Source organism: Mustela nigripes, chromosome 7 (assembly GCF_022355385.1).
Source record: "Mustela nigripes isolate SB6536 chromosome 7, MUSNIG.SB6536, whole genome shotgun sequence".
Lineage (NCBI taxonomy): Eukaryota > Metazoa > Chordata > Mammalia > Carnivora > Mustelidae > Mustela > Mustela nigripes.
The window spans coordinates 130,911,833-130,921,751 of NC_081563.1; positions in this window are offsets into that span (position 1 = coordinate 130,911,833).

Below are 9,919 nucleotides of genomic sequence, written 5' to 3' on the forward strand. Positions count from 1 at the left end.
TCGGGCACGAAATCGGAGGGGGACCCATTCTCGCTCCAGCTATCGGAGTCCTTGGAGAGAAGAATAAAAATAATTGTGTGCTTATTAAAAACTAGGAGCGTCCGTCTAAGTTTGGGGACGAGCGCATTTGGTCGTGTGCTCCAAAAATTACTTTTGTAAGGTTGATATCCGCGCAAGCCGGGGTGGGGAGGTAGTTTTCTGGGGAGTAGTTTGGTTCCGAATTTTTACATCTACCCAAAAACCTACAAACAAAAAACTGAGATGGGATACATGTCTCCTTCCATCTTATTTTTGACTGAAATGTTTAAACGGAATTTCGAGATGCCCGAAGAAGAGTGAAAATGGTGGTTTATTCAACCTTCCCAATCCATCTCACCTCTTAAAGTGGCCTTGGAATTTCCAAAATTTCAGATTATGCTCTCACCATGGTTTATTTCCTTTAAATGCTAAATAATAGCCCCAGGGTTCATATTCACAAGGATTGGTTTGTTGTGACCATGCGACCTTGGTTTTTGGTTTGGGGGCTTATTTTTACTCTAAAATGACTGGATACTAAATACAGAAAAAGCAGATTAAAGGCCAGTATAGCTAGCCAGAGATAATATCAAAACAGCAAGCAATTGCATTTTTTCCCCACAAGCCATAAATGTCTGATAACATCCTATTTTATTGCTGAGACAATGCTTTTTTGTATCTCCCCTGAAATAGTAGAGTAGTGTGTCAGGGTGACTGGGTGTCACTAAACTAATCATTATTGGAATTTTGTGCAATACAGACTTCATTATGGAAAAGGGAGAGTTCAAAGTGACTGCATCACCCTGACACGGGGATACCTGGCATTTTCTAAAATTGTGTGTGTGTAATATTACATGCATATATAGATCGATACAGTAAATCTCTATACTTAATTCCACTAACTGCCTTGCAAATGTAAATGCTCAATAAATGTTGAATAAATGATGAAATTTTCAGGCTTCTAAGTCTCTGATTGGTGTTTCCGTGACGCCTCTGGGCCTGCCTCTTTATTTGGTATTTACTTCATCGTAAGAGAACTGTAAACCATCCACATTTGTGCCTTGCATTTTCTCGATTAGTTATACATCAGGTTCCCAGCTTGTAAGAGTTTCTTGTAGGCTCATCAGAAATGCAAGCAAAATAGAATGCTGGGCTCATAAATACATTCACCTGGGTGTTTGGACATCCCAAGGCAGAAAATAAATCAGCTTGATAATCTTCTTGATACTCATGGCCGTCAATAAAAGCTTACTGAAAGAAGGTTAACCTCCAGTTTTGAGTCTCTGCTTGAAAATGTTTTGCATTGTTTTATGTAAGTCCCCTAAAGCAAAAAAGATTTGCGGTCAATGGCCAAATTTGGGAAGGTGAAGGATTGGATTTAACAATATATGGAAGCTGTTTAGAATTCTCATACTGAGTAAAAAAACCAATTAACACCTGCCTTGCTGACTAATTTACTTATATTCCCAACACCTTTTCTGGTTAACATGGCGTGGCAGGAGATGTAATTGACAGACCTAAATGAATGTACAACTCAAGGCATCTTAGTGGAGTAAGGAGAACCTCATCAAAGATATCGTTTCTTACATTTATTTATTTTAGTTGATAGCTTCATAATTTCTGCTTAGGACCAGGTCGGAAAACTGCCACTTGCATCTCCAAGTGATGATGATGATAATTATTGTTTGAGCCCTTCTTAGGTGCAGCAGACTTGTTAAATGCACACTCTCTTGTTTTGTCTTCCCAGGGAAACTGAGGCTCAGAGAGGTCAAGCGACTTAATTACAAAGTGGCTGAGCTGGTGGTGGATCCCTAAACTTGGCTCCAAAATTTTTATAATATCCCCACACCTGTCATGCCGCTGAAGCTGAATATAGACAAGAAAATAAGAAAAAGAAAAAATGGGGGTAAAAGAAAACATAGGCTAAATTAAGCCTGTCCTGGAAAATCGAGGCTCTGTAGAAGTAAATTCTACAGGTAAAATCAAGGAGAAGTGAAACCTTCCAGGAACATCGTATCAAGAAAAGAAGGCTGTCGTACACGTTGGGAACCTACCTCCAAGCTCGCAGCCAGGAGCAAAGACCCTAGAGCAGACCTGGTGAATGGAGAAGAGAGAACTAACTACCCGCAAGTCTCTAGATCAAAGGCATTTTTTTTAAAAAAGATTTTATTTATTTATTTGACACAGCGAGAGAGATCACAAGTAGGCAGAGAGGCAGGCAGAGAGAGGGGGGGGGAAGCAGGCTCCCCTTGGAGCAAAAACCCGGGGCTCGATTCCAGGACCCTGAGATCATGACCTGAGCCAAAGGCAGCGGCTGAACCTACTGAGCCACCCAGGCGCCCCTAAATCAAAGGCATTTCTAAAAATTATTTAATATACTTTGAACAATCAAACGACCCGTGTGGGACCAGAAAGAAAAGGAAAACAAGATCAAAGTAAAAGATAATATTTAGCTTTTTAATACCTTCTCTGTTAGGTGGCTGGGTTTATATAATGCAATCATTCTCGCTCTTTGTCCCAGGCAGAAATTGTTGGGAAATTCATGTCTTGTTCTATCTTTCAGGCCAGTGGTCTATGAAAACTGAGGCTTTACTGTCAATGCAGACATCTGAGATACATAATCCTACTTCATCCTCATTAAAATCCTTTTTCATGATGGCAAAACAAGGTCGGAGCTCCTGTTGGCACCTTGTAGGTACTCTCAAATTCACACTCAACATATGAACTCCATAACTTTCCAGTTAAAGGGTATACATAGGTCCCTCTGGCTCTCAGAGCTTCTACCCATTTCTGCAAAAAACCCCCACCTCAGCGTCCCCTGGCTCTTCCCTACTAAATTTCCAGTCTCCGGTTCCGATTTCTCTGCCTGACACCCACCTTTCCTGATCCAAACCAGGTCTCACCTCTTAGTCTGCTAGAAGCCAATTCTTTCCTTTGCTCACACGGTTCAAAATTTATGATGAAAGATTTTTATTGTATGTCCGTTTATTGCTTGTTTCCACTGTGCAGGCTATGCGAAGGCAGAACACCTTCACCACTGAGTCCCTAGCCCTCCACCACTGCAATGGAACACAGAAGTCGCAATAAATAATAATTGAATGAATCCATCGATGGGAAATGATTTTGCAGGCCTGAATATAAAGTTAAGTATTAAAAGGCAATTACTGTTGGTGGGAATGTAAATTGCTGCTGCTGCCATGGGGAAAAGAAAAAAAAAATCAAGCATTGCGTTACGATAAGATAAAGCATTTTCACTTCTGGGTTTCTGCCCCAAAGAACCAAAAACAGGGACACAAAGAGATCATTGTAGACCCATGTTTGTAGCCGCATTATTCCTAAGAGCTAAAACGTGGTGGCAAACCAAGAGTTCATCCACAGATGAAGGGATACACAAAATGTGTGTACACACAAAGAAATATTATTCAGCCTTAAACATGGAAGAAATTCAGGCACGTGCTGCAACGTGGATGAAGCTTGGGGACATGATGCTAAAGGGAATAAGCTAGCCACGAAAAAGATAACTCACATGAGGTACTTGGAAGAAGAGGGAAGGGAAAGGGGAGTTGTTGTTGAGCTGGTCTGGAATTTCAGTTTTGCAAGATGCAAAGAGAGCTGGAGAGTGCATGGCAATGTGAATGTTCTTTTTTTTTTTTTTTTTAAGATTTTATTTATTTATTTGACAGAGTTCACAAGTAGACAGAGAAGCAGGCGGTGGGGGGAGGGGGAAGCAGGCTCCCCACGGAGCAGAGACCCTGGTGTGGGGTTCCATCCCAGGACCCAGGGATTATGACCTGAGCCAAAGGCAGAGGCTTTAACCTACTGAGCCACCCAGGCGCCCCCCTTTTTAAATTGTGAATGTCCTTAATACCACTGAACAATACACCTAAGATGGTTAAGACGGTAAAGATGGTAAAATTGTATTTCACCACAGTTGGGGAAACAAAGCAATTACAAACTGATGGCAGCCCCAATTGTATTAATTTATTAAAACCTATCACACTGTACACTTACACGGGTGCATTTTGTGATATGTAAAACATACCTAAATGAAGTTGTTTTTAGGAAGGTAGATATTTGGTTATCCCTATAATTGAAAGGGCCATTAATATGGGGGTGGGTTTTTTTTTTTTTTCTTATGTGAGATTCCCAGCATCACAAGCTTGAAAAGGCTAAAGTGGCAAGGCTTGGCGGTGGGGGTGGGGGGGTGTCCATAAATCACGATCTGCCCCTGCAAAACTGTGCCTTTTTGGGTCTCTAATTATTCATGCCAGGAAATGGCTACGTGGACCGACGTGGTAACCATCGCCACTCTAATTTGGGAAATGCGAGTTTGGATTCGGGAAGTAGAAAGAGTGGCCTCTTCCTCCGCATGGATCAACCTCTTGGAGGCTATGGACTTGCATCGATCTGCTTTCTGCCTGCCCCATGGAAGGCTTTATTTCTGGAAGGAAGTCTTCAAATTCTAGAGATTTAGAAGTCAAGCTGAAATTGCTTAAGAAATCATGCTTGTAATTCACCAGGAGTGCTTTATTATGGGGCCAAACGTCCACTTTTCTGAGTGTCCTGGCCCGGAGCTCCTCTGTTAGGGTGATTTATGGTTGCAAATCCTGGCTAATTGCAATAATCGCCACTTAACTGATGATTCTCCCCGTCCCTCATTTTGATATCTCAACAAGTTGCCATTTTATCAATCCCAAATTGGTATCGAACAATTTCCTGCCCTAATTAGTCTTCCTAGTTGCTGCTAATATATGGAAATCTACAAGTGTAGGCGCAAAAAAAAAAAAAAGCAAAACCCAACTATTAATACTCCAGATTTGGTTAGAGCAGGAATGAATACCCGCAAGAAGGATTTCTCCTGCCGGTTCTTCAATTGAAGACTAGATGGTCAAAGAATGAAAAAATTGATGTGAGGGGCACTTTTGTCCCTCAGCCAAATGACTAGTTCGCTCTAGTCTGGGCCTGCAGGTCTCCAGGTCACTCTCAGGCACTCACGTGCTGTAGAGAATGTTGATTCTCTTTAGTCCACAGCAAAGGTTCTCAATGGGGGGTGGTTTTCTCCTTCCCCAAGCAGCAACGTTTGGCAGGGTCTGGGGCCGGGTTTTGGTTGTCACAACTCAAGAGAGCTACTGTGTATCTTGACGGTAGAGGCCGGGGTTCCTACTAACAGCAGGCAATGCCCAGAGTAGCTACCCCCACAGAGAGGAATTATCTGACCCAGAATGTCAACAGCGCCGGAAGTGAAAAACCAGGACTATAGGCATTATGAGTTCGAGACCGTGTTAGCCTCGACCTAATACTTTTTCTAATAGTAAGACATTTTCTAATAAAACTTGAAATACTAAATCACCATCAAATCCTTGTATCTTTTCCAGGGGAACCTTCTTAACCTCCCCCAACTAAAAATCAAACCCCTGCATTTTTGCCTTTTCCCCTCAAAGATTGCACAACTGCAATCTTATATTCACTCATGGGATGATTTGAGTAATTTATCTGCTTCCTCTGCAGATCAGAGAAAGATAACATTCTAGTGAATTTTCTTCTAATCTTTCTTCCATGAATATCATACCTTTAACGTAATTGAGATGGATTTGAAAATACAATCTGGCGTTCTGTTTACTTCACCGAACCAGAGGGTCATAAGCCTTTCCCACCACATGAAAAGACCAACACATTGTAAATGGGTTTTATAACGCATTTTTTTTTCACTCTGGAAGCAAACCTTTAATTTGCTTAACCAGCCTTTGTTATACATTTGAGTTGTGTGTCTTTATTATGAATCCTGTTTCAGGGGCTATCCTAGTCATAGAGCTCTGCTCAGATTTGGGTTTCTCTTCTTAAGGACTCCTGTCTTGAGTCGTTCTGAAATGAACATTGGTGTTTCACAAATTCACAACCCTTCAAGAGCATTTTCCAAATACTATCTTACTCCCTTTGTGGGCTCTTGTGCAAGACGTGAGCCTGGGTAACAGGAGTGATCACGCTAAATGGTGAGCTGGGTCATAAACACGCTTATCAGGGTGCTCCCATATTTCGTAACCGGACAGAAGAAATATATAGATTTTCAAAAACAAGTCAAAGGTTCAACTGATTGAACAATTTTTCAGCTAAAAATGCTTTCCTTTCATTTCCTTTTTTCTTTTACCAGTTCTGATAGATTCTTTCTTAAAAGATTTCTGCATTGGCACCCGCAACTTTTTCTAAAGCATTCTCTTGCTTTTTTACCTACCAGACACACATACTGCCCCCTCTCCAACCCCGGGAAAAGTGCTTATCCTGAACTCTGTCTTAAAAAAAAAAAAAAAAAAAAAAATCACTGAGAAGTGGCTTCTGTAAATTTGCCACAAGCGTTCTTTATTACAACAGAACTTTGGAAAGCTAAAAGCCCAGCACACAGGCAAGTTGACTGTCATAAATATCTATCTGTCTTCACAATATAAATTATAATTGAAAATAAACTTGTCAGGGAACTCTCCCCACACACAAAAAGTGAGTCAGTTGGAGCAAGGCAGTGAAGAATGTTATTTGGCATGGAGAGAAAAGCAAGGGACAGTCATTGTGAAGATCACTGCTCTATAAACACCTAAATGGATTTTGTGAAGGGGAAGAAAGGCTCATCTTTTGACCATGAAAGGGAATATAAAATGTTCCTTTCTTTGTTTTAATGTGTGGAGAGATTTTAACTCCCCCCACCCCCACCCAGGCATAAACAAATGGCTTGGTCCCAGTCTGGTTGGGTCACAAAAGAACTGGGGGGTATCAGAATGGTGGGGGGGGGGGGCAGGCAGAGGCAGGGGGAAGCAAAGACCAAAGAAGAGGAGGGAGGAGAAAGCAAATGCTGAAGAGGAAAAATACAGCGGGCTGATGAGTGCAGGGGAATCAATCAAGAGATTTATTCAAAAGAGAATGAATCCTATTCCAAGGGAAAAGCACGAGAGTGAATTAAGCACAGGAAGCACAAGAAAGTTTTCACTCATTTCTCCCCCTTCAGGTGATCTAATGTCTGATCTAATGAAGCAGCCTCCCCGTGTGGGGCTTGTCCTTGTAATTTCTGTCCAGGCTGTGTCCCTCTCTCTATGCCCTGTCTTCTTCCCCAGTAAACGCGGAGACTGAACTCGCCGTGAGGCATTGCCTTGAAAATTAGACATGATTTTTGTCAAGCCTCTAGCACGTGACTGGCGTTCAGGAAACATTTCTCCTTACCAGACCCATTTTTTTCAGGCTATGGCAGGAATATTTATCTAAGGATCTTCATCTTATTAAGTTGACCCCACCACATATGTGAGAGTTCGGGGATCAGAATTATGTGATTTACTAAGTCATTCATTTGTTCGTTCATTCATTCAATGAGTAATTCTTTTGTCCACTGTGTGCCAGGCCTGGAGCCAGGTGCCAGGAATTTGAGAGATGAAAAATGCAAACAGTCATAGCCTAGAATGTGTGACCACTTCATGTCAACGTTGTAGGCTCATGCAAAAATGGTCATATATAGTACAAGGACTCTGCCTTAAAAGGGACTGAGGTGGGATGAAGTCATGAAAGGCCTAACCCAAGACACATCCCCTTCCAGACGAGACATGCCGTGACAGGGGCCGTGGTCATCACACTCACCATCGCATAAACAAATACCTTTAATATATGTCAAAAGCAAGTGCCACGAAAACAGTTAAAGCAAGGTAAAGGGATAGAGAACGTCAGTAGATGCTTCTTTGCAGGGTGACCAGGAAAGGACTCACTGATAAGAAGACATGTGAGCAGAGACATGAAGGAGGTGAGCCATACAGATAACTATGGGAAGAGCATTCCAGGCAGAGACAACAGACAGTGCAAAGGCCCTGAGGCAGGAACATGTTTGACGTGTTTGAAGAACCTTAAAAAGGCCAGTGGAGCTGGAGTAGAGTAAGTGAGAGGTCGTGGGGGTGGAGCTATATGGCTTTAGTGATCTAGGGCTTTTAGTTTTTTTTGAAAAATTGTGGTGAAATAGAACATGAAATTTAACATCTTAATCCTTTTTAAAATTGTACAATTTGTGGCATTGAGAACATCCACATTGTCGAGCAATCTCCAAAACTGTTTCTATGGCATGTATCTGAAACTCCATTTCTACGCAACAATAACTCTCCATGCTCCCCTACCCCCCACTAATAGTGCACAGGGTTCCAATTTCTCTGCCTCCTCACCAACACTTGCTATTTTGTGGGGGGTATTTTATTTTATTTTATTTTATTTTATTTTATGTGATCTCTATTGTCAACAGGGGCTCGAACTCACATGCCCAAGATCAAGAGTCACATGCTCCTTTGACTGAGCCGGCCAGGTGCCCCTTTTCGGTGTTTTGTTTTGTTTTTAACAGAAACTATCCAATGGGTGCGAGACAGTATCTCATTATGGTTTTGATTGGCAGTTCCCTAATTATCGGTGATGCTAAGCATCTTCTTCTAGGTTTTATACATGCATATTTCTGCCACACAAAAACTGCTGTTCATTTATTTTAAGTGTCTTCCCACATGGTACCTTACCTGGCAGATACCCAAACAACCACGAGGACACGTCAACGATGTAAAGCATAACTCAAAAGCAGTGACAGGCTTAAGTCTTCATTGTCCTGCGCCAGACATCTAAGAGTTGAAATATTTACTAGGCTTCATCTTCATGTCTTAATGTTAAGACAATAGCAGTAACCTTCTCCTCCTCTTCCTCCTCCTCCTCCTCCTGCTGCTTCTTCTTCTTTTTTGAGATGCAAACTGTTGGAGGGTTTGAGCAGAGGAGTCCCAAGTTGTCCTTAGGTTTTAGGAGAACTCTGGATGCCATCGTAGACCGTAGCATCTGGGGGGGTGGGGGGCGCTGGGCAGGCAGTTGTGGGAAGGACAGTGAGCCTCCTCATGAATCCAGGAGGGACAGGATAGAGGGTTGGATCAAGGCAGAAGTGGTGGAGGGGGGAGACGCTTGGACTGGGGGAAACATCGTGATTGTGGGGCTGATAGGGCTTGCGATGGGAAAGGGAGGTCAAGGCTGACGCCGAGGTTCTTGCCCTGAGCGCCTGGACCGATGCAGGTGCTGTGTGCGCGCCCAGGGATGGCCCGGAGACAGGCTGACTTCCTGGTGGGGGAGAAGGGATGCCTGGAAAGAGAGACCTACTGATTTGGGACTCACGTTTGAGAAGCCAATTGGACATTCAATTGGAAAAGTCCTATCAGGAGGAGGCCAGACGAGTCTGGAGTCCAGGGGTGAAGCCCGGGAGTCTGGCGACAGCAGCACGAGATGGTATTTGAAGCCGCAGGACTGGCTGAATTTTCGAGCCGGGGAAGGGAGATAAGGAGGAAACAAGTGCAAAGACGAGGCTTGAAGAGCTCCGGACCTGAACCAAGGGAAGTCGAGGAGAGACCCACAGAGGTGACTAAGAAGGAGCGGCCAGTGACTCAGAAGGATGAAGAAAGAGCCGCCCGGAAGCTGAGAACGGAACGTGCTTCACGAGGGACGGACTGAGCCATTTTCTGTGTCAAGGCAGACAAGCCCTGGGCTGACCGTTGACTCGCACCACGTAGAGGTGGCCGGTCATCAGGAGACTCTCCAGGGGAGCCACGGGGCAAAAGCTGATTAGAGAGGGTTGAGAAGAATGGGAGGAGGGGTGAGGTGAGGAGGGACCGCTCTTCTGAAGGTGTTTCCAGGTGCGTTGGGGGAAGGGGACAGAGCTGCACCGAGGATGTAAGTTCAAGGGGGAGACCATGGCAGGTGTTGGAGGATGACAGGAAGGATCCGAGGCAAGGGGAGATGTTGATAACGCAGGAGAGAAAAGGAACAACTACGGAGCCAAGATCCTAAGAAGGTGCAAAAGGGTGGGGTGCTGGGCCATCGGACGGTACCACGCACTTCGTCCATAACGGCATGGAAGGAAAATATGTGG